The following is a 25,336-nucleotide window of genomic DNA, read 5'->3' as shown; positions in this document are numbered from 1 at the left end:
TTTAAATTTATTTAACTTTATTTTATGTGCATTGGTACAAAGGTGTTGGACACCCCGGAGCTGGAGTGACAGACAGTTGTGAGCTGCCATCTGGGTGCTGGGAATTGAACCTGGGTCCTCTGGAAGAGCAGCCAGAGCTCTTAACCCCTAAGCTGTCTCTCCAGCCCCAATCAGGTGTTTTCAACAGGCAAAGTAATACAGCGTCACAGAGTTAAACAAATGCAACATAAAAGAATGCAACACATCTTTGCATCATTTAACAAGTATTCCATAGCATAAACAAATGTCACACATCTTAAACTAATATTCCACAACAATACAGTTTTTACTGGGGGGCGAGGTGGTTGAGGAGAAAAGGGTCTGAGACCTACTGGAGAGGGAACTCAGAGGCTTCGCCTGCTGGGAAAGCATGCCACAGCTGACCTATTGCGGCTGTCCCAAAGAACTTAAAGCAGACCGAGAAAAAAAAAAAAAAAAAAAAAAAAAAAAAGATGGCTAAAGGAGATGAGCACGAAGAGGAGGGGCTGAGGGAGGCTGAGCCCAGAAGATGCTCTGAAACTTGCTGTCGCGGTGGAGAGGTGGTTCCGAGGGCAGAAATGCTTGCTGTGTTTTGCAGAGCACTGGGGTTTGCTTTCTTGCCACGCAGCTCACACGCCTGTATTCATGCAGCTCACACGCCTGTTTTGTCCTACAACTTCTGGAGAACCTGATGCCTCTGTTTTAGAACACGTTATGTAGACCAGGATGGCCTGGAACTCAGGGAGACCTGCCTCCCTCTGCCTCCTGGGTATTAACAACTCAAAGTGTGTACCACCATGCCTAGATTAAAAGAAGAAAAAAAGGTTGTATTTTATTTCAGTTGTGTGTGTGTGTGTGTGTGTGTGTGTGTGTGTGTGTGTGAATGTAAGTGCTGGGAACCATGCTTGGATCTCCTGGAAAAGCTGCAACTGCTCTTGACGGCTGCGCCAGCTCTACTGTGCCCGTACTATTTCCTACAGTCCCTGAACAGACAGCTTGCCTTAAGGTATTTCCACCCCCCATCTTTTATTTATTTATTTATTTATTTGAGACACATCTCATTGAACTTAGAGCCTTCTGATTGGCCAGACAGGCTGGGCCGTAGCACCCAGGAATCCTCTGCCTCTGCCCCCCTCCCCCAGTGCTGGGATTATAGGTGGACCACCACAGCTGGCTTTTTCACATGGGTTCTGGGGGTCTGAGATCCTCTTGCTCATTGTGGCAAGCACTTCATTGGATGAACTACCCCTCTAGCCCAGTGTTTTAGTGTATGTATTCATTGCAAAACAATTTGAACAATGTAATTAACATATTTATCACCCTTTGTGTGTGTGCTGAGATTTGATTTTTTTTTCCTCTTAGCAATGGTGCGGGAGAATTGTCTGTATTCTGTCAATCATATTTTAATAAAGCGCTGATTGGCTAGGCAGGCAGTATAGGCAGGAAAGCCAGACAGGAAGTAGGGGTGGAGCAAAGAGACTGGGAGTATTCTGGGAAGCAGGAAGCTCCCTCCGCCATTTCTGCCCAGATCACTGAAGAAGCAACATGTGAACTGACAGCTGAAAAAGGTACCAAGCCATGTGGCTAACATAGATAAGGATAATGGGGTAATATATGTTATAAGAACTAATAAGTAGACTGACCTAATGGGCCAATCAGCTTTATAACTCATAGAAGTCTCTGTGTGATTGATTCTCTGGGACTTGCCGGTTGTGGGGTACCGGGCAGGGACAGAAACCCCAACAAGCCGGCCCTCAAGCTACATAGCAACTTTGAAATATGCTGAGTATCATCGGGCTGGGCATGGTGACACACACCTTTAATCCCAGCACTGGGGAGGCAGAGACCAACCCGTGAGTTCGAGGTCAGCCCGATTTACAGAGCAAGTTCCAGGATAGACAGGGCTACACAGAGAAACCCTGTCTCAAAAAAACCAAAAACCGAAAACGAAAACAACAACAACAAAAAATACTTAATAGGGCTGGAGAGACAGCTTCTTGCTCTTCCAGAGGACCCAAGTTCAATTCCCATCACCCACATTGGGTAGCTCACAACTACCTGTAACTCTGCTCCAGGGAAAATCTGATGCCTCTGGCTTCCACAGGCGCCTGCACTCCACATGCATATACCACTGCCCACCACACACAAACACACTAAAAAAAAATAAAACCAATAACACATTGCCACTTAACAGCCTCACCTTGCTGTGCACTGAAGCACAAAACCGCATCATCCCTTATGTCAGAAAGGGACACTTGGATCTGTCTGCTAGGGACAGATCCATCTCTAGCCCCTCTTACCCTGCCCGCCTCTAGCCTTTGGTCATTGACACACTCTTTCTTGGATTTATGGGTTCATCCTTTTGAGATTATAAAGTAAGTGAGATTAAGAGTTGTCTTTCTGTAACTGATTTTTTTTTTTTTTAGGGACCATTGTACAGTTTGGTGCCATCATTTTGAATTTCAAATAGAAATTCTGAGTAGAGGGAAGGGGTATGGATTTTCTTCCTCCAGTCAGGAGGAACTGGGGACAGATCCTGGCTGACTCTGTGGGGGAGCCTGACAGTGGAGAACAAGCCTGTCCTCTGCTGGGATCTCGTCCAGGACTCTGGTCCTTTTAAGAGAGCCCCTTAGGGCCTGGGTGGGCAGCTGCTTTCCTTTGGTGCCACTTTCTGGGCAAAAGATTCAGTGTTGGGATTTTTATTAGCCAATAAAGTTAAGGGGGAAATGCTGGGAGGAAAAAACTCCCAGCACACTGTTGTTACTCTTATGAATGAGCAACTAGACTATTAATGTCTAAATGGGTTTTCTGTGCTCCAAGCCAAAACACATTTCATAAAGTTACACAGAGATGGACTGCATCCCAGTTAATAAAAACAGTCGTGTGCAGAGGATTCTGGTCCAACCAGAGGGGAGCTGACTGCTGGGTGGTTGCCACAGTTACTGTTCCAGCTGTGATTTGATTTGACTTTTCAAAAACAAAGCATTTCATTAAATAAACTTAAATATTATTACCAAATTTTAACTCCAAAAATTTATTTATTGTGCAAGATATTGGAAAGATGTAGATGGGCTTTTTTTTTAATGAATTACTCTATCTATCTCTTTGTTAGGCAGGGCCTCACATATCAAAGGCAGGCCTCAAGTTCTCTGTGAGCGGAGGTTAGTCCTGAACTTCTCAATTTCCTGTCTCTACCCCTCATGTTCTGGGGTCACAAGACTGCCATCATGTCGAGTTTATGTGGTGCTGGGGATCCATCCTAGGGCACTGCGGATTCAGTGAGCACCCTCCCAAATGAGCAACAGCCCCACCCCAATTTTCAATATTCTATTAACAGCCGCAACCAATTATTTGGTTTGAAAGAAAATGTCCCTCAGAGAGAGTGGCACTATTAGGAGGTGTGGCTTTGTTTGAGTAGGTGTGGCCTGGTTGGAGGAAGCGTGTCACCATGGGGGTGGGCTTTGAGGTCTCCTGTGTTCAAGGTGTGTCCAGTGACACAGTTCAAGTCCTGCTGCCTGTGGATGAAGATGTAGCATTCTGAGCTCCTTCTCCAGGACCACATCTGCCTGCATGTCACCATGTCCCACCGTGATGATAATGAACTGAACCTCTGAACCTGTAAGTTAGCCTCAATTAAATGTTTCCTTTTAAGAGTTGTTGTGATCATGGTCTCTCTTCACAACATTAGAAACTCAAACTAACACAAAAGAGATATTTCTTTTTCTCTTTTATTCCCCCTCACTTTTTTTTTCTTTTTTTCTTTTTTTAGACAGGGTCTCACTATGTAGCCATAGCTGGTCTAGAACTCTTTATGTAGACCATACTGCCTCGAACTTGCAGAAATCCTCCTGTCTCTGCCTCCTGAGTGCTGGGATTAAAGGCATGGACTACATACAACATCTGAACGTTTTCCTTTCTTTTTAAGACGATGTCTTCCTATGCACCTTGGCCTGGCCTCAAATTTAGGATGTGCTAACTCCAGCTTCCTAGTGTGAGAAACACAACTTAAATTACATGGATTTTTCTGCAAGTGATGACAAACATCTTCCCTGCCCCGACATAATATTTTTGTTAATTATTGGGAACTGCATACACTGCACTCTGATCACGTTCGCTTCTCATTCCTCCCAGGTCCACCCTCCCATCCTTGCACCCTCCATTTCGTGTTACCCATATCATCACTGAAGCATGGCCAAACTCCCAGCAGCCAGTTCCTTAAAGGTAACTGAGTTGTGCCCCCTACTACCACCAGCAGCCACCAACTGTGAAGAGCTACACTTCTGTAGTGAGGAGCTGCAGGCAGGCCTGCTTTGTCCCACCCGGCTCCCGCCCGGCTAGCTTAGCCCTGGAAATAACAACACACAAATTGTATTCATTTAAACACTGCCTGGCCCATTATCTCTAGAGAGTTAGTTGCTGGCTAACTCTCACATCTTGATTAACCCATTTCTAATAATCTGTGTAGCACCACAAGGTGGTGGCTTACTGGGAAAGATTCAGCATGTCTGACCTGGTGGCTGGCTCCATGTTGTCTGCCTCATTGCCCTCTTCTCAGCATTCTGTTCTGTTTACTCTGCTTACCTAATTTTCTGTCCTACCAAAGGGCCAAGGCAGTCTCTTTATTAACCAATGAAAATAGCACATGGACAGAAGGCCCACCTACATCACACTTCAGCATCTTTATTACAATTTTTAAGATCTCTCTGCAATAACTTCCTGTCTGGACTATTTTTTTCTTTTTTTTCTCTTTTTTATGGGGGGGGGTTGTCACAGAAGCCTTCAATGTCTCTTATTCTCAATTATGAATCTGCAGTCATCCATATCATGCAAAATGAGCTTCCTTGCCCATAACAGCTAGCAGCTGTGTGGAACATGGACCTCAACATGGTCTCTGGGAACAACATGGACCACAGACATTATGGTTTCCTGCAGTGGCCCTGGACCTCAGCATGTTCTCTGGGAGCAGCACGGACCATGGACATCAACAGGCCTTCACCACGGACATCAGTACAGCCTGTGGTGGCCGCACAGAACACACAGCATGGTCTCCAGCAGCAGCATGGACCATGGAGGTCTTTCTACGAGGTTTAATCCGGAAAATGAATCATTCTTCACCTTAGATATTTTGTTGTTTCTCAGAGTCAGGGTGATCCTGTGGCTGGGGAGTGAGTTCAGGGACAGAATCTGTGCAAGCTCCAGGCTGGTGCACACCATTTGCTGGCTCTACGTGGCCCATTGGGCCATCTTTCCCATAATCTCCAGGCTGGTGCACACCGTTAGCTGGCCCTACTCGGCCCATTCAACCATCTTTCCTTTCTCTCTATTGAATGTTCATTTATTAAAGTGGCATCGCAAACTGCTGTGTGTCACACAGTGTATCTCCCCCTCATCCCCCAAACAGTTTTGCATGCAAATATTTATTGCAACAAGTCTGGTTCAAAGTTACTGGTAGGTACTGGACTAACTCTGAGACTCATCTCAGATAACCTGTTGTTGCCCAGAGTCCCGGCAGTCTTGCAGCTGGGCAGCACATTCTGGGACAAGATCTGTGTGAGCCCCAGGCCTGGCAAACACCTTTAATTCCAGCACTCAGGAAGCAAAGCAGGCAGATCTCTTTGTGAGTTTGAAGTCAGCCTCACATATATAGTGAGTTCCAGGCCAGTCAGAGCTACACAGTGAGACCCTGTCTCAAAAACCAAAACAAAATAACACCAAAAGGAAAGAACAAAACCAAAGAATTTGATCCAAAACATATTATATGCATAAATGAAGTTCTTAAACAAAAAATTATAATAAAACAAATATAGAGTAAAAAAAAATAGCAATAGCAATAAAATGGCCCAGTTAATTTTATTGCTAGGGAAATGGAAAAAAATAAATAAAATACAGGGTAACAAAATTTTAAAAAATTTTAATTATATTTATGGGGCCAGTAAGATGGCCCAACTGGTAAAAGTGATTGCTTGCTTCTTGGGCTTAGTAACTTGAGTATGATCCCTGAAACACATGGTGGAGGGAGTAAACTGACTCCTGAATGTTGCCCTCTGACCTTTCTCATATGTGCCACGACATGCATACATATCCTAATAATAAATAAAAAAGATTAAAACTATATTTAATGGGCTGGGGGTGTGGCTCAGTTGATGGAATACCTGTCTAGCATGCTCACGGCCCTGGATTCAACCTCCAGCACTGCATAAAACTAGGTGTGATGGTACATACCTATAATTCCAGCAACTGGGAGGGTGAAGCAGGAGGATCGGGAGTTAAAGACCATCCTCAGCTACATAGTGTAAGGGGAGCCTAGGTTATATGAAGCTGTCTCAAAACAGAAAACAAAATAAAACATTTTAGACGTCTACATCAATCTGGGAAAGGCATTCATTACATTAACAAATAAAATAAATTCTATTTTTTTATTGATTGATTTTCAAAACAGGATCTTATGTCTCTCAGGATGGCCTAGAATGGCTCTGGAGAGCAGACTGGCCTTGAGATCTACCTGCCTCTGCCTCCCGAGTGCTGCGGGGTACATGTAGGACTGTAATGCTGAAAATGACACTGTGGGGTCCTCAGCTCGAAGAGTTATGTATGTGATCGCCTTCCATGAATGGGGGAAATATATTTCAGAGCTCAGCATCCTCAGCCAAAGAAGAAAAGAGAGAAGGAAAAGTGGCTGCAGGAAAGGTCTGGAGTTCCTCCCGAGAAGCCACCTTGCGTTCTTAGAAACCCTTCCCCGTTCCAGAACCAGCTGCCGGTGCTCAGCTCACACAGAATTATAGCGGCCTCCTCCGCGAGACTGAGAAATACGGGGCACAGGGAAGTGCTTGCACAAAGCCAGGAGAATGTTCTAGGTGTCTTCATGCATTCCTTTCTTCCCCAAAGTGGAGCATGGACAGAATGTGGCACTTTAGCAAAGTACCAAAAAATAAATTCAACGTGTATAACAGATGGAAGCCGCCAGATCATCAAATTCGGGGTGATTTTACTTTGTTGATTTATTTATTATTGGTGCAGTACTGCGAATGAAGCCCGGGCTTTGATGCAAGCTAGGCAAGGCTCCACCACTGAGCCTACCCCACCCCACCCCACCTTTTACAATTTCAGTTTGAAACAGGATCTCTTTAAGTTGCCCAGGATGGCATCAAATTCACTGTGTGCCCAGACTGGCTTACAAATTCCCAATCCCCCTGTCTCAGACTCCCGACTGGCTGGGATTACAGCTGTACAGGACTGTGCCTGGCAGGATGGATAGCGATTGGATTTGTTTGTCCTTTTATATAGTGAGTCTGTCCCTCTTAGGAAAAAAAAGAGCTTACCTCCCCCCCCCCCCCCCCCCCCGTGTGTGTGTGTTGTGGTTTTTGGGTTTTTGTCGGGGAGGTTCGAGACAGGGTTTTACCGTGAAGCCCCAGCTCTCCTGGCCCTCCCACTAAAGTAAGGGGTGGTAGAAGCCACAATGAATCTTGGGATCTCCCGGAATCAGTGTCGTTTCTGAACCAGTGTCCAACGGACCTCAGAAAGTCTGATTGTTTCCTTTCCCCCAGTGTACCATTACCTTTGTAGAAGTCACAGAAGGCGAATAAGAAAACTCTTAGGCATTTAGCAGAGTCCTTCCTCAGGGAGATCTGGCATTCCCTTAACTCAAGAGGTTCTAGGTCTGCACACTGACTCAGATCTGGAAATTAATTCACAAGCTGAGATTCCCTTTTGCAACAATCCAATATAGTCTTTCTTTCATTTGTCTGAAAATGTTTCCTCCACAGACCAAATAAAAATGCAGTAGACCTCTTATCTATTTCATGTCTGGAAACACCATGATTGATTAGCCAATACCATATGAGTCATGCCACCATAAAAATCACTTTGCCTATACCAACCATTACAGGTCAGGCCTTTATGGACATTACTTTGTCTATGCTGCCCATCACAACAGCTACAATCATCTGGCCTTTGGTGATTCAGTGCTGCCAGATGGCCCTTGCTACTTCAGGGCCCAATGCATTTAATGCATTCAACTGAGCAGTGCATCTCTAACCCTAAGGTCTGGCACAAAATAAAGGGCAACAACAAAGCTCAGCTGTGCTGGTGCCCTTCTCTCCATTTTGGGTCTGATGACATTAGTGAAGGGCGTGTCTTCTGGGCTTTCCATTGTGGAGGATTAGGTTTTACCCATCAAACCCACCTGAACATTGCAATTTCCCTGAACCTTCACCACCCTTCATCAGCCCTAAGCCAAAGGATATCAGTAATCTCCAGTTCCTTTCAGTAGGCCATCTTTTGACAAATGCTTCAGTCAACCATTCAAAGAAACTGTTGGACACCTTTCTTCTTCTTCTTCTTCTTCTTCTTCTTCTTCTTCTTCTTCTTCTTCTTCTTCTTCTTCTTCTTCTTCTTCTTCTCCTCCTCCTCCTCCTCCTCCTCTTCCTCCTCCTTCTTCTTCTTCTTCCTCTTCTTCTTCTTCTTCCTCCTCCTCTTCCTCCTCCTCCTCCTCCTCTTCCTCCTCCTCCTCTTCCTCCTCATTCTCTTCCTCCTCCTCCTCCTTCTTCCTCCTCCTCCTTCATCTCCTCCTCCTTGTTTTTAACTTGGCAAGCTTCCATATTTTTATGGTGTCCACTTGGAGCCAGCACAACTCACATGCCAAGTCAAAGCAGATGACAACAGTTTAGTGTGATCAGTCCACTGCTGATGGATCAGGGCCGCAGAATTGGTCTGAACTTGGGGGCTGAACTGCGACCCTAAGCCAGAATGTTACAGAGTTTTAAAGTCTGAAAACCACAAACATCTGTGCCCAGCTACAGTTCCATTTTCCACCAGTCGGGATTCCTGGATGGGGGCGTTTCTAGGAACACCGGTCTGTGGTACACTTACCTTGTTTCATTGGTTGGTTTACTTAAGTGAGTCAGGGGGGCTTGATCACCATTCAAGTCTCACCTTGGCAGTCAGGATATCAGTGAAGTCAGTTACACAGGGAGATCGGGAGAGGTCTTGGGAATTTAACCTTTATTTGAGCTTTATTCAATATGGAAGTTCTATCCAAAATGGCTTCAATTTGTTTCCTTCTTACAATATTAAACCTAGATCTCCACTCAATGGGCCCATATCGATAAACTCAGACTGATCCAGTTTTATGTCCCTTCTGCCATTATCCTACATCCTTAAAATACATTCCCACACATGTTCCCCAGACTTCAGTTAGAATGAATTAGCAAGTTCATTAAGCTCTTTAGCAGGGTAGCGCACCTCCTCATGGACTACACTTTGTATAGGCCTCTAGGAGCCTGCTTAGTCTTATAGTCTACATGCAACTGTTCTTGGGCCCTGAGGGACATCAGTAATGTCTTGTCTAGCATCTCCTTCAGGGAAAGTCATTGTCTGCTGGTTTAGCAGACAATGAAGGATTGATTTCTTCTGTTAAAGGTGGAAAGGCAGTATTTCAGGGGGGTAGAACTATATCTTCTGCTGAGGATAAAGAGACTACTTTTTCAATGAGATAAACTCTTGAGGATCTGAGGGGTCAACATTCTCGGCTTCAGCAGGGTGCTCCCACACAACTCCATTCCAAGTTATAGGATCCCATTCTTTATCAATTAATGCTCTTACTTTAGTCATTGATACCCTCTGAGGCTGGGACTAGAATTTTAGCAGTAATCCAGGCAACCTTATAATGAGGGCTTCTGTTTGATTTTACACAACTTGATCTTTGTGGCTGCTAGAGAGAAGATTCTCTTCCAAGGTGCACCTAGAAACCTGTAGAGTCTGAAGTTTAGACTGTTTATGGGCATCTGGAGATAGTCAAGTTTATCACTGAGTTCCCTGTTGTCCTTCACTGTATTCTGAGATGCTAGAAGTTGATTAATGCTATAACAGAACTTAGTCTTTTCCTAGCAACCAGAGATGCTAGGACCAACTAACCAGCATCATTATTTTCCTTGTTGTTCCCCAATTTGTCAAAAGTTATATATACAGAGTCAACAAATTCCTTTCCTCTCACAACTGGTGAATCAGGGTAATCGAATTCATTTGTCTTAATAAATTTGTGAAATAGTTTATACCACGGGCTTTCAGGACTCTCCAAGTTTATAGGAGAGGCTTTAGTAACTGTAGATGTCAGCAGGCTGGAAAGCCTATTCCAGAAACTTGGACTCATCCTTAGACTTCTGTTGTTCTAGCCCCACTCCCAGTACCAAAATCTGTGCTAGTCAGAGTTTTCTAGAGGAACAGAACTGATAAATAGATGGACAGATGGATAGATATAGATAGACACATAGATAGATACATGATAGGTAGAAGTAAATAAACTATCTAGATATATCAAGAGGATTTATGAGAGTGGCTTACAGTGGCTGTCTACCAATGGAAGATCCAAACATCCAGTATTTGTTCAGTCCACAAGGCTGGATGTCTTAGCTGGTCTTCAACTGGAATCCTAAGGAAGTATTCTCTAATGCCAGTAAAGGAATGGGCTTAGCAGTGAGAGCGAGCAGGCAAAAGCATATGCTCCCTTCTTCCATGTCTTTATATAGGCCGCCATCAGAAAGTGTGGCCCTGATCAAAGGTGGATCTTCCCACCTCAAAAGACTCAGACTGGAGCTGGAGAGATGGTTCAGAGGTTAAGAGCACTGGCTGCTTTCTCAGAGGTCCTGAATTCAATTCCCAGCAACCACATGGTGGCTCACAACCATCTATAATGAGATCTGGTTCCTTCTTCTGGCATGCAGACAGAACACTGTATAAATAATAAATAAATATTTTTTTTAAAAAATATCCAGATTAAAGATGGGTCTTTCCATTTCAAATTATTTAATTAAGAAAATAATCCCCCACAGTTGAACCCAGCCCTTGGGTTTTAGTTAATTCCAGATGTAGTCAAGTTGACAACCAAGTATAACCATCACAGGCTTGAATCCTGGGGAGCCAGGGACTCAACTATTCTGAGTTTGTCAGTATTTCCCCCCCAAATGCACATTCTTTCTGGGACCTCGGAATGTGATCTTACTGGGAGGGGGGAGGTAAAGTTGGTTAAGGCATGTACGAGGTATGGCAGGCCCTTAGTCCAGTGTAACTGGTCTTGTAAGAAAAGGAGAAACAAAAACACAGCGGGTGCCAGTGAACTGAGCATGGATCAAAGTGCTGTATCTGTGAACTGAGGGATACCAAGAAATTGCTGACAATCCCCAAAGCCAAGACAGCAGCACCCAGGTTCCCTGGTCCACAAGCACCTTGGCTGTAAGCTTCCGACCTCTGCTGTGAGACAGTACATTTTTGTTGTTTTACGCCGTGTAGACTACATGGCTGCTCTAAGAACATTCATAAGTGCTACTGGATTGAAATATTATATACATTAAGATGCACACATACAAGAAAAAAGACATTGAAATACATAGATAAAAGGCCAACATTAAAAAATCTTTAAAAGTATTTAAGTTTTACTTTTTACTCTTGTGTGTGTGTAAGTGTGCTCAGGTACATGGGGGAGCTTGAGGAGGCAGGGAGAGAGCATCAGATCCCTTGAAGCTGGAATTACAGGGAATTGTGAGCTGTCTGATGTCTTTGCAAGAGCAGTATATACTCTTAACTGCTAAGCCATCTCTCCAGTCCCTAAATAAATTAGTCTTATCTTGCTTACTTCTAATATACACAAAGTCTTGAGAAGTATAATGCTGTGAGACTTGTTTGTTTTTGAGTCAGGGTTTGGCTCTGTGGTTCAGGCTGGCCTGGTATTCACTATGTGGTCCACACTAGTCTGGAATTCAGGGTGATCCTCCTGCTTCAGCCTCTTAAGTACCAGGATCGTGTGTGTGTGTGTGTGTGTGTGTGTGTGTGTGTGTGTGTGCCAGCATTATGTGCCGTTCTAAAATAAACTTCTCATTCTGGAATAAGGTCACATTTATAGAAAAGCTGCAAAGATAGCACAGCGAGTTCCCCCTGTTGTGTGGGGCAGATGGTGCCTCCTGGGCCCACAGGCAGCTGGGATCCTGAGGAGAGAGCCCTGGCTCATTCTCCACACAGACCCCAGAACATCTGACTGGTGATCGGCTACCGCCATCTTTCCACCTCCGTTTCTCATTTGGGAGCGGGAACACAATCACTGGGAAGGTGGAGTAAGTCCTTGCCCTATGCCAGGCCAGCTAAGAGGCCCCGAGAGGACACTCAGCTCTTTGAGCACAGGCTCCTCCTACTCAGTGAAGAGAAGAGAGCAAAGCCTTCCCTCCAGGTGGGAGTGGAAGGGGAGCTGTTCAGCGGTCGGCTGGCTTCTGCGTTCCTCTGCTTCTCCTTTCTTTACCCCTAAGCCGTGCCTTCCAAGCTTTTCCTTATTTGTGGGGTGAAAATGGTCGGTCAGACATCTGCATGATACATGCTGACACTCCAATTGATCCTGTTCTGAATGCTTACAGCTCCCGAGAGAGAGAGAGAGAGAGAGAGAGAGAGAGAGAGAGAGAGAGAGAGAGAGAGTTGGGGGGAGTAGGTGAGAGAGTAGAGGAAGAGAGAAAAAGAGAAGAAAAGAGAGGGAGGCAGGAGCAGAGAAAGAGGTTATTTTGGTGACCCTTAAGGACCTTACAACCTTGAGGTTCTTCACATCAAGAGAAGCAGAATGTAGGCTGAATACTTCTCTGCTAGTAGTGCCTAGCTCTGTCTGGAAATTTCCAGGAGGCGGCTTCTTCAGTACATATGTCTGAGAAGAGCTGATTTGTTCTAAAACGAGCAAGTGCGTGGGTTGCTGCGCACCGCTGTTCCTCCTCATCACCCTCCCCTCGCCCCCACTTCTCCCAGCACCAGCTCGGCTTCAGTTTAGGAACTCTGCCGCCACCACTCCCTTTTCTGGGCTTCCTGGGCCCTTTTCTTCTGTTCCATGATGGCAGAGACCATGGGTCACCCATTTTAGTGTGGGGTGTCTCAGCCTTATCTATATTTTACTTTCAAACCTCTTGGGGGGAGATTCTGAAACCCATGGAGATTCTGATAGTTTTGAGACAGGCTATGGCTGTGTACCCCAGGCTGTCCTTGCACTCACCCCAATCCTGCTTCTTCAGCCTTCGTGTGCTGGGATTACAGGCACACACTACCATGCCCAGCGGGCAGTTCTGATTTAACTGGACAGGAAGAGGCTGAAGGTTTTTGTTTGTTGTTTGCTTGTGTGTTTGTTTTTTCAAAAGCACCTTCCTGGTGATTCAAAAGTTCAACCAAGATTGAGAACTACTGCTTTCAGCCACAGGCTCCAAGATCTCCTCAGCCAGAAGGCAGAGACATAGCAAGTCTCTCCCGAGCGTGTTTGTTGGACGGGTGAGCAGACTTGCTCAGCAGAGCCCTAGAGAGGTCTTTGGAAACCATGGAAGGATGGAGATGGTATCATTTTTGGACTCTAGACCCCATCTTTAGTTCTGCTGGAGCAGCTCCTGTTTCCCTGCTATTATATTTTTTAACTGCTTCCCAGTAAGTTATGTGCTGTACTCTGGATCAAACGCCTCCCATCGATCCATGTGTTAAACACATGGTCCCAGGTGCTGTAACTGGGAAGTGCTGGTGCCTTAGAGAGGTAGGGCCTGATGGTGGTGGGGTCTTTCTTTCTTTAGCCACTGGGGTCGAGTACGATTGAAGCGGGTTGTGTGGCCCTGTCATTTCCTCTTTGTCTTTGGCCTTACCTGGAGGCAAGGTAAGGTTGTCATGCCACGACCTCCTATCATTGTGGCTTGGCACCCTTCCAGAGGCCTGAATGCAGGGGCTGCTTGACTGTGGATTAGAACCTCCAAAACTAGGGATCAAAACAACACTTTTAGTTATGCTGCCTGTTCTAGCGGTGGGACGCTGCCCAGCGCCGTGTAGAAGCTGCTGACTGAGACACAACTCAGAGTTCCATGTAAGGGGGCAAGGAAGGGTTCTCTTGATACGCTAAAATAGACCACAGAAGTGGGCTGGAGATGGTTCTAGGAGAGAAATCCAACATATACTAATTAACAAGTTAATCTGGGATTTGTTGTTGTTGTTGTTGTTGCTGTTGTTTGAGAAACAGGTTTGATGTGTAGCCCCAGGTGGCCTGGAACTCAGTTTGTAGATCAGGTTGGCCTTGAACTCACAGGCTGACCTTTGCCTCCTGGGTGCTGGGGTTAAAGGTGTTTGCCACTATGCCTGGTCCACAAGTTGAGTTTTGTAATTCAAGAATAATTTAGGGAGTTGGAGAGATGGTTCTGGTTAAGAGCATTTACTCTTCTTCCCAGAGGACCCGGGTTTGATTCCCAGAACCCACAGGGCTGTTCCCTGACATCTGAGGAACCCAGCACTCTTTTCTGTCCTGTAAGCGCACGGTGCACACATGCAAGTAAAACACTCATAGGTATAAAATACACCCTAAAAGAAAAATACTGACAAGTAGTGGTGGTGCACACCTTTAATCCCAGCACACTGGAGGCAGAGGCAGGTGAATCTCTGAGTTCCAGGCCAGCCTGGTGATCTACAGAGCCAGTTCCAGGGCAGCCAGGGCTACACAGAGAATCCCTGTCTCTAAACTTGGGGAGTTAAGGCCAAAGGACTGCTGTGAGTCCAAGGCCAACCTGGGCTACATAGTGAGTGCCAGCTAGCCCAGGCTTCAGAGTGAGATCCTGTCTCAAAAGCACCAACTAAAAGAGAAGATATATATATATCTATATATATCATATATATAGATATATATATATATATCATAATATATATATTATGAACTCAGGGTAACCTGACAGCCATTTCTTCTAGCAGACTTTAGTTTTGGAAGTCTTAGTGTACACACAAATTGCCTCTGATGTTCTCCAACCAGACAGACCATGTTGGTAACAACCACATGTCAGAACAAATGAGCTAATACAGACTCACTAAAGGTTCTACTCTTAGCGTGTTTCAAGTCCTTTTCTAGAACTGTGTTTAGTTATCATGTATCCATAGGCTCTTCTTGATTGTGAAAGGGTTTCCCCCTCTTTTTCTCTTTCCCTTCCCACCTTCTCCCTTCCCCTCCCCATCTCTGTGACCAAGTTTGGCTCTGTTAGTCTAGGTTGGCCTTGAATTTGAGATCTTCTTTCCTCAACCTCCCCAGTGCTGGAACTGCCACCCTGTGGAGCTATGCCTGGCTGCCCTTCCCCTCCTCCCCTGCTCCTTTTCACCCCCCTCACCTCTCTTGAGTCACAGGTTTATTTATGTGTGGTCCTCGGATGGTTTTCCTTAATTTTGTTGTCTTTGTTGTTTTCGGCATTGGCCACTGGGCAAGCTGGTGGAGCTCCCGGTCTGTGAACGATTGCCACCCCCACTTCCTTGCTTTCTGGCACTGGGAGCTGCCACAGATTCATCTCATGTATTTTCTGCTACAGATAAAACCGTTTAGAAAGACATTTGAATTTCTTATATACTTCTTGAGTTTAGATTAATGTATTTTTTTTTCTCAGAATAATTGAAGATTTAAAAAGATATGACTGGAGAGGTGTGTGAGGCTGCTGGGGCCTACAGTAACGGGTGAGCTTAAAAGCTCGGAAGTTTTTGTCATTCTCTTTCTTGGTTGAAATAAATACTATTTTATAGTCAACCTGGTATTCACGACTTTATTTTCTTTAACAGAGTCTGTCCACCTGTAAAAGTGTTAGACCTTAGCTTTTCCCCTGGTGAGTCCCCAGGGTCTTCCGGCTGCCTACGTGAGCTGGAACATGAAGTCTAGGTCTTGACTCGTCGTGAAGTGGGACAAAGACAAAGGTACAGAAAAACAGAACTCAGGCCATCAAGATGACCCAATGGATAAAGGCCCCTGCTGTCAAGTATAATGACCCGAGTTAGACTCGCAAGCCCCGAAGACTGGAAGGACTCCTAATCCCAGAGAGTACTTCTCTACACCCTCCCCCTGCCCCACATGGTCACACGCAGACATGCATGCACACACACACCAAAGAAGGAAAGGAAGGAAGGAGCAATCATAAATAATATTTATAACTGAGGTAGGTAAACATCTACCTCAGTTTGTGATCTAGGACTTCCCAACTTTCCCTTCATATAACAGCTGAATATGACACTTTGTACACAGGCCTTCTTTGCCAACAGTGTAGCATTGGTTGTTTCATTCATTTTTAAAGATTAAAACATGCATGTAGCCAGCCAGCGGTGGTGTACACCTTTCATCCACTCTCCGGAGGTAGAGGCGGGTGGATCTATTGGGGAATACTATTGTCAGGTGTGTTGCTTTTATTTCCGCTGCATTTGACTAACTGTGAAGCTGGGTTACCATGCCTGTCTAAAACGCCTAATGGTCCTAATAAAGAGATGAATGGTCAACAGCGAGGCAGGAGCAAGGATCGGTGGGGCTGGCAGGCTGAAAGTATAAATGGAAGGAGAACCGAGAACAAAAAAAGAGGAACAGCAAGAGGAGGAGAGGCAGATATCAGGGGCCAGTCACCCAGCCAGTCGTCGAATAAGAAGTAAAGAAAGGTGTGCAGAAATAGAGAAAGCTAAAAGCCCAGAGGCAAAAGGTAGTCAGGTTAGTTTAGGTTAAGGAAATCAGGCAAGAAACAAGCCAAGCTAGGCTGGGCAATCATAACTAAGAATAAGCCTTTGTGTGTGATTTATTTGGGAGCTTGGGAGCGGACCTCTCAAAAAGCCAAAAGAATAAAACATCACACAACGTGAATCCCTGAGTTTAAGTCCTGTCTGGAACAGAGAGTTCCAGGACAGTCAAGGCTACACAGAGAAACCCTGTCTCAAAAAACAAAAACAAAACAAAAATTACATGTATGAGTGTTTGCCTGCATATATGCCTATGTACCATGGGAGTGCCTTGTGTCTTCGGAATACAACAGAGGGCATCAGATCCCCTGGAACTGAAGGTACAGTAGTCAGTTGTAAGACACCATGTGGATGCTGGGAACCAAAGCCAGTCCTTGGCAAGAGCAGCCAGTGCTCCTAATGGTTGAGCCGTCTCTCCGGCCTCTCTAGTTTTCTTATTTGGTATTTCACTAAGCACAGTTGTTGGCAGTTCAGCTAGGGCATGCTCAGTAAGAGCAGTCTACGTTATATTCATCTTCTTGAGTATAACTGGAAATAAAGCAAAACAATGTCGCTAACTCCAAGAAGCCAATAGTGGGGAGGGCCTAAGGTAGGGCGGCATGTGGGTAATTACAGACGAACCATGACGGGATGCTGGGTCACACTCCAGGAGTAGCTGACAGGGCATCAGGAAGCCACCGCAGAGCAGAGGCTCTTTGCACTAGATTCTGACAGACGAGTCAATGTTTATAATGTAGAGAAAGAGTCACCCTGTTGTAGACTTCCTCACTGGGACAGCCAGTCTACAAATCATGACATGGAGGCTTACTATTAATTATAAAAGCTCAGCCTTAGCTTAGGCTTGTCCCCAACTTAAATCAACTCGTATTTTTAAATCTGTGTTTGTTGTGGGCTATTTTGCTTGCACTCAGATGACTACTAACCAACCTACATTTCTTAATTATCTTAAACAGTTCGCAATAACAGCCTTTACTCATGTTCTTCCACATGGCTCATTACCTCATCCCAGAACTGCCCATCCTGCTTCTTCCGAGTCTGGCTGGTGACTCCGTCTTTCTTCTTCCCAGAGTTCTCTCTCTGCCTGGAAGTCCCACCTATTCTCTCCTGCCTAGCTATTGGCCATTTAGTTTTTTATTAAACCAATCAGAAGGTGCCCTAGGTAGAGACACATCGTGACTGTGTAAATAAATACTCCACAGCATTTTGGGCTGCAGAATGGAACGGAGCTGGATGAGGAAGGCTTAGGGTTGTAAAATACGTCTTGCCAGGCGTATGCTGAACCCTAGGGTTTGACTGAGCTCAAAACAAAACCAGGTTTGTTTCAATGTCCTTTCCTAGATTAAGGTTTCCTGTGTCAGATTCCCGTCTGCACCCCTAACCTCTGTTCAGTTCATAGCAAGTGGTAGGTGAAGGAGACCCCCACATAGCAGGGGTTCTCTCCCAGATCCAGGATTAGGCACAAACCACACCCAAACACCTATTTTCACAGAGATATCCTTTATTAAGTGGGGAAGAAAAGTTAAAGTGGCTGCTTTCTGACTCAGTAAGAAAAACAGCAGCAAATACCTTGCAGGTGTCATTTTTAAGAAGAAAGGGGAGGCCTGTGTTAGAAGGGGCTAGGATGCGGTAGCATGTTAATTAGGTGAACCAGAAGGGGCTTTTGATTGCTGGACTTTAATACTTTGATGGCTAGACCTTGGTAGTCAGTCTCAGGAGGTGAAAGTGGCCAAATAAGGAATAGACTTTGGTGACTAGGTTGTGATCTAATGGTTTTTAGTAAGGCAGAGGGAGTAGAGAGAAGGGCAAGGCCTACCGGAGCCACATAGCCATGTGGCCATGTGGCCATGCTCGCCACTCCCGCCATGCTCCATGCTGGTCACGCCCACTGAGCTCGAGCCGGCCGGAATCCCTTCGGTAGGCGCTTAAGAGCATTTGTTGAGTGGATGAAAGAAGACAAACAATCCTGTTCTAAACTGACTTCTTTAAGTTATAGGAATTTTTAAAGATGCAATTTTATTTATGTGTTTGTGAGTGTGTCTCTGTGTGTGGATGCCATCTGTGTGCACACTGTGTGCAGGTGCCATTGAATGCCAGAAGAGGGTGTCAGGTCCCTGGAGCTAGACAGAAGTAGAGGCAGTCGCAAGCTCCCTGACGTGGATGCTGAGATCTGAGCTGAGGTTCTTTGGAAGCACTCCTGTCCACGAAGCCCTCTCCCAAGCTCTGAGCCCTACGAATATTTGGACATGGAAATGACCTCATTAAATTGAATATGACACCAAAATTCTCCAGAGAAATTAAGTATCCAGCAGAGGTAGAATGGCTAGAAAAAGCACTGTATGTTACTACTAAAGCCAGATCCTATGTACTATTAATAATGATAAAGATTATTGTTATGAATTTAGAAAGGTTGCTTATATTGTGGTATGATAGGAGGAAATTACAAGAATAATTATGTAAAATATGAACCATTTATAAATTGCACATATACACACATGTACATATGAAATATCTGGAGGGAGTTTTGCAAATAGGTTATGGATTAATCCAATTTCATCCATTATGATTATTTACTTTTCCTAAATTCCCCATCTATGTGAAATGTACAATAGAAATGTTCTCAGAAAACAAAAGTTTTGTGTAAAAGTGTTTACTGAAAAACGAAGTATAGAGTTCCCTATCAGAACACAAGCACCGTGTGTGTGTGTGTGTGTGTGTGTGTGTGTGTGTACGTACAGCCATGAGCATATGATATAATCATATGGATATTTTAGTACTTCACTGTCTGACATCAATTGATTGTTCCCTAATCATCTCATTGAATTTCCATGATAGCCCTGGAACATAGAGTGAGTGAGAAGCACCTAAGTACTGGGGTTTGTGGCTCAACACCCAAGTTCGCATGGCCGGTACCTGGCTGACCCTGAAGCCATCCAAGGCCTCTGCACTTCAAGGATCACAGTCTTTTTCTTTCCTATCCCAGTGATTATCCTGAGGGAGGCCTAGAGCCATAGTAATATTTCAGGGCTTTTTTCCTGTCATCACAGCCTTTGCAAATGATAGCATAAATGTCCACACAAATCCTTAAGGTAAAAAAATATATATATACATTACAGAAGTCTCATCTGATGTCAGTAAAAATTCACTGCATAAACACATGAAAAATGCATCCATTGGGATGCAGTGCCAAGTGCATAGAGCCATTCTCTGCTGTAAAGTGTAAAATAGGATTTGTGTTTGTTAGAGTACACAGCGAAGCGGAGACAACAGGAGGGTGCTACCTCGAAACAACACAGAAGCAGGGTGTTGAATTCCGAGAGTGGTCCCCTAACCACTGTGGCATGAGCGTGTTTGCACACACACGCGCGCATGCAAACACACACACACACAAAATAGGTTTTTATTTTTTAAAAGAGAATAAATCTGGGGCTGGGGATGGCTCAGTGTTGAAGGGAACTTGCTGCCCTTGCAGAGAACTTTGGCTCTGCTCTCAGCACCGGTGCTGGGTGGCTCACAATCATCTGTAACTCTCGCACTCCAGGAGATCGGACGCCAGAGCCCCTTCTGACACCTGCATTCTCGTGCACATATCCATGTGTAGGGACGGAAAGATACATGTAATTTAAACTAATAAAATCTGAATGTGGTTGTGCATGCCTTTAATCTCAGCAGGCAAGAGGCAGAGGCAGGTGAATCTGTGTGTTCAAGACCACCCTTGTCAACAGCTAGGACTATACAGTGAGACCATGTCTCAAAACAAACAACAAAAATAATAAAAATAAATCGATTATTATTATTATTATTATTATTATTATTATTATTATTATTATTATATTTGAGACAGGGCCTCAATGTAGCCCTGGCTGTCCTGGAACTCACTCTGCAGAACAGGTTGGCTTCGAACTCATAGAGATCTGCCTGCCTCTGCCTTCTAAGTTCTGGAAGTAAAGGCATATGCCACCAGGCCTGGCTAAAAAAAAAAAAAATTATAAAAAGATTTTGTGTTTATGCTTTTATTTGTATAAGGAAATATTAGGGAGGTAGAAATAAAAAAATTCACTTTTCAAAAAGCATTCTTTTTATCTTGAACCATTCAAAAAACTCAAATTAAGCCAGGCACCCCTGCAATCTGATTGCTTAAGAGGCTGAGGCGGAGAGCTGAGTTGAAAGCTAGCCAGGTGTTCTGGAATGAAACTGTGTCAAACAAACAAATATCTGATTGGTTTTAACCCTAAAATTAAAACACTTTAAAATGCAATAAATACAACAAAATGCTCCTTTGTTCGTAGTAGAGAATCAGGAATACTTATTCCCTTCTCGGCACATCTGTATTTTCTCAGGGCTTCACACGTGTGAGAAAGGAGTTATTTTGAAACAACTTTCAAACTTATTAAAGTCTTTCTACTTATATTTGGAGACAGGCGTTAAGATTTCTGAAGGGTTCCATGACATCTTGCAGGCTCCTGTAAAAGGAAGCCCGATTTTCACCTGAGATTGTTTGCTGCTGCTGCTGCTGCTGCTGCTTGTCGGCTGCAAAGAAGCATTCTGGATCTGGCATTCCCTCTGGAATTACAGTCCCAACACCGCTCCACTCAAAGGTCTTCCATTTCAAAGGGCCATTCCTCCTCTGCCCCAGACAGATCCAGATAATGCTTAAAAAACAACCCAGAACGCCCACCTTAAAGGAAATCGAAGGATTTCCAAGCTAAAGTCCAGAGATATTTTCTGGGCCTTTCGCTCTTGAGTGACTGTGAATTTAAAGTATTTTTAACTCCATTCAAGCGCTTTTCCCTCGGGAGATGCATCCCCGGTTTCTCGGCCGAGTTGCCTTGCGTTGTATCCGTGAAATTTGGCTGGGTGTTTGTTGACACATTTTTCTGGGCAAGGCTATTTGAGAAACGCTGACATTTGCCTAACTTCCTCTCCAGGCACAAGCTGGTTTGTCTCCCGGGCCCTGCTGGGGCTCCAGTCTCTGTCTTGGAAGCGAAGAATCTGCTTTCGTCTTTACAAGCACGTTCCGATTCCTAGTCTCCTTCCTTTATTTTCCTCTCCTGATTTGACCCAGCCTGGACGCTTCCATCCACGCTGTCTTCTGCTCTCCCATGTGAAAAGGACCAGCAGGGATCTTTTCAGTTTCGAATCAGGAATCACCTTTGCCACGTGATCACCCAACAGCTTCTTCTCCAATTTTTCCCTGAATGTAAGTTTTCCATTCATTAAAGAAAAAAATCCATTTTGCATACTAAATGAGCGGCCAGGCATTTGATATTGCAGGACACACAACAACTTCCACATTTTCAAAGCTGACTGATATTTTGATTTCATGATGAACAACACCACCCAACACTGGAGTCTACACCTTGTCTAGTCTTTGTGTGGGGCCCACTTCGAGGCCCTATTGTTTACCGTTTAGTTAGTTTCATCTAAGGAAGAAGAATTAAGGAGGATAAGGAAGCGAGTAGGCTAGGTGGACAGAGTAGCACTAACACAGGCATTTGCCCCAGGGGCAGTAGACAGTCTTTAGAAGGTGAAGATTTGCCCTAGCTCTCTGCATCACTTACCAGCCAGGTGGTCTGGGCCCGCCTGTTTGTAAAGGTGGAGCTGCTGTAACTGCTCCCTGGGCAAATGGGAAGACAGAAGGAAGTGGTGGAGGGGAAACCTCTCTGTAACCAGGTTTCCTCAAAAGAACCTAATTATTATCCGGATCAAGGTTCAGAGCACCCATGAGGCTGCCAAGCCCCGGGAACTACAAAGTGGCCAGCTTAGAAGTCCCTGTCCCTGTGTCAATGTGTTTGTGGTCACTGCTAACCTCAGAGGTACCAACAGCTGGGAGAGGACAGGAAGCTGTGGTCTGGTGTAGAACAATGGTTTTGGAACTCGGCTGTCACTCAACCAAGGATGGACTAGACTTTGATCCTAGCTCCTGTTTCTACAGGGTTGCTGTTTGTATTTTGTACAGTGCTATCTTCTATGGGTAGGGCAGCCTGCATTCCCATCAGGCAAATTTAGCATCTTTGGTCTCATTCACGAAATAACAGCACCCCCCTTGTCTCAAACCTACTAAAAAGACTCCCGAATCTCCCATTGCGTCTAGGGTAGCACCTCCCTGTGAATCACTGAAAATGCCAGCTGAAGCCCTGTTAAGTGGAAAGAGCCCCAGATTTATAGCCAGAAAATAGTTCTCTTTAACTAGTTCCATTGTGGTGTGGGAAGTCTTTCTGTATATGTGCTGCTTTTATTGGTTAATGAATAAAGCTGGTTTTGGTCAATGGCTTAGCAGATTAAAGCCAGGCAGGAAATCCAAAAAGAGATGGAGAGAGAGAGAGAGAGAGAGAGAGAGAGAGAGAGAGAGAGAGAGAGAGAGAGAGAGAGAGGTGTTCAGGGAGAAACCATGTAGCTGCTGCAGGAGACAGATGCCTACGCTGGAATCCGCTGAAATTTTGCCGATAGGCTACGACCTTGAGGTGATGCACAGATTAATGGAGATGGGTTAGTTTAGGATATAAGAGCTAGCTAGAAATACGCTTAAGCTATTGGCCAAACAGTATTGCAAATAATATAGTTTCTGTATGATTATTTTGGGTCTGAGCAGCCAGGAAACGAACCAACAGCCTCCATCAACGCCATTGTACATAGAAAATCATTTCATGTGTCTGAGACTCAGTGTCCCCTTTTATGAAATGAGAAGCCCATCCTGAAGATGTCTTCCCTGTCTGCAGTCCTATCTTGGGCCTGCCCATCCCAAATGCCTCTCCTCAGTGAGTCTCTCATTCCATTCTGACTGGCTGTGTATTTTGCATTCTTTTATAGGAAGTTCTGCATATTCTGCATTGAACATATCCCAACCTCCAATAATCACAGCTTCCCCCTTTTCTATCTATCTATCTATCTATCTATCTATCTATCTGTCTGTCTGTCTGTCTGTCTATCTATCTATCTATCTATCTATCTATCTATCTATCTATCTATCTATCTATCATCTATGGAGATGGGATCTTAAAACAAAACAAAACCCAAAGAAACCTAAAACTCCCTGAACAGACAAGGATGACCTTGGATGCTGAGATTACAGGCATAGGCCACCACACCAAGTATATCTGCTGCTACAGATTGAAACCAAAGTCTCAAACATGCTACTGAAACATTCTGCCAAGGGCAGTACTATATCCCTGGCCAGCTGGCCTAGTTTCTCTATTCTGTCAGTCTTAGTCTGCTGACTTAAATTCTTTCCTCAGCCTCTTCTCCATGTGCATTTACCCATACTGGCATTTCTCCCATTAAAAAAAAACAAAAAAAAACCACGAAAAACAAAAAACAAAAACAACAACAATAACAAAAACTAAAACCTGACCAAAACCTTCTCTTAGCTTTTTTTGTTTGGTTGTTTTTTTGGTTTTTTGGTTAGCAATGGGTTTCACATAACTGGAAGTTTCTCTCCTGCTTGCCAGTTCCTGAATATCCACTGTGAGGCTTAATATTAATTGTAAACTGTATGGCCTATTGGCTCAGGCTTATTATTGACTAGCTCCTACAACTTAAATTTACTCATCTCTATTATTCTATATTTTACAATGAGGCTTGTGGTTTGTTATCTCACATCTTGCTTCTCCAGCAGCTGCTAGCACCTCCCTGACTCTGCCTTCTTTTTTTCTGTCTCTCTGCTTGGATTTCCCACCTGGCTATATTCTGCCCTGCCATAGACCAAAGCAGTTTCTTTATTAACCAATAGTAATTGTTGTAGCCAACAAGTGACTCAGTTTCCATCTGGAGTCCATTCTGGCTTAAAAGTCATTTGAGTTCAAGTTTGCCTGCTCTGCTTGCTCCAAATATCCTTGAGGGTTGTGAGGTTCTGATTAAGCCCATGGGAAAGAGCCTTTTTGCCCATGAGAAAAGACACATTATCTACTAAGACACAGGCTGTTGAATGCCAGTCGAGAGCATATCCAGACAGAAGAAGAAACTGCTTGCTCAAGGACAGGAATAGTCTTGTGGTTAGATACTGACTGACTGTCTATGGTGTGCCTTCTTCTGCTTTTGTGTATAAGCAGACTCTGAAATAAACTTACGGATGTGCAGAGTAAGATGGCAGTCCTCTAATCTATCCTGTGCTTTCTGTCTCAATTTCTTTCAATCTAACATTTCTTTAGCCTCAGTGCACCCTTCCAGGTAGAACAGACTCCAACAAGTCATAAAACATATTCATAGCATACAAAAGGTATCCCACATCAGTCTCATTGTGATATTGTGATTTTATTTCCTATATCTATCACCCAGTTTTCTTCTTACTTGCCCCATACTGCACTTGCCCCAATACTTGCTGACCCCCTCTCCCTCACATAGCCCCCCCATCTGCTTTCATGACACATATATTCCATTACCCTCTCCTGTGTCCCCCAAACAAAAATCCTTTGATCAACTTATTTCTCACTTCTTTATTACAATAAAAGTGTTCTGTGGAACAATTTTTTTGTACAATATTAATATATATGCTACCCTCATTGGTTAATAAAAAGCTGATGTGCTGATAGCTAGGGAGGATTTGGGAGGCAGAGGAATGCTGGGAAGAAGAAGAGAGGAGTCAGAGGAGTTGCCAGAGAGACATGGAGAGGAAACAGGAGGTGCAGGGTGAGAGAGGGGTGATGCCATGTGGCAGAATGTAGGTTAAGAAAAACTAAGTTAATTTAAGTTGTAAGAGCTAGTTAGCAATAAGCCTGAGCTATTGGCCAGTGTTTATAAATAATATTAAGTCTCTGGTTGGTTATTTGGGAACTGGTGTGCAGGAAAGAAAAGTCTGCCTACAAAAATGATTTTTAAA

Source organism: Myodes glareolus, chromosome 2, assembly GCF_982192425.1.
Source record: "Myodes glareolus chromosome 2, mMyoGla1.1, whole genome shotgun sequence".
NCBI classification, from domain to species: Eukaryota; Metazoa; Chordata; class Mammalia; order Rodentia; family Cricetidae; genus Myodes; species Myodes glareolus.
Note: the sequence above shows the minus strand (reverse complement) of the source record.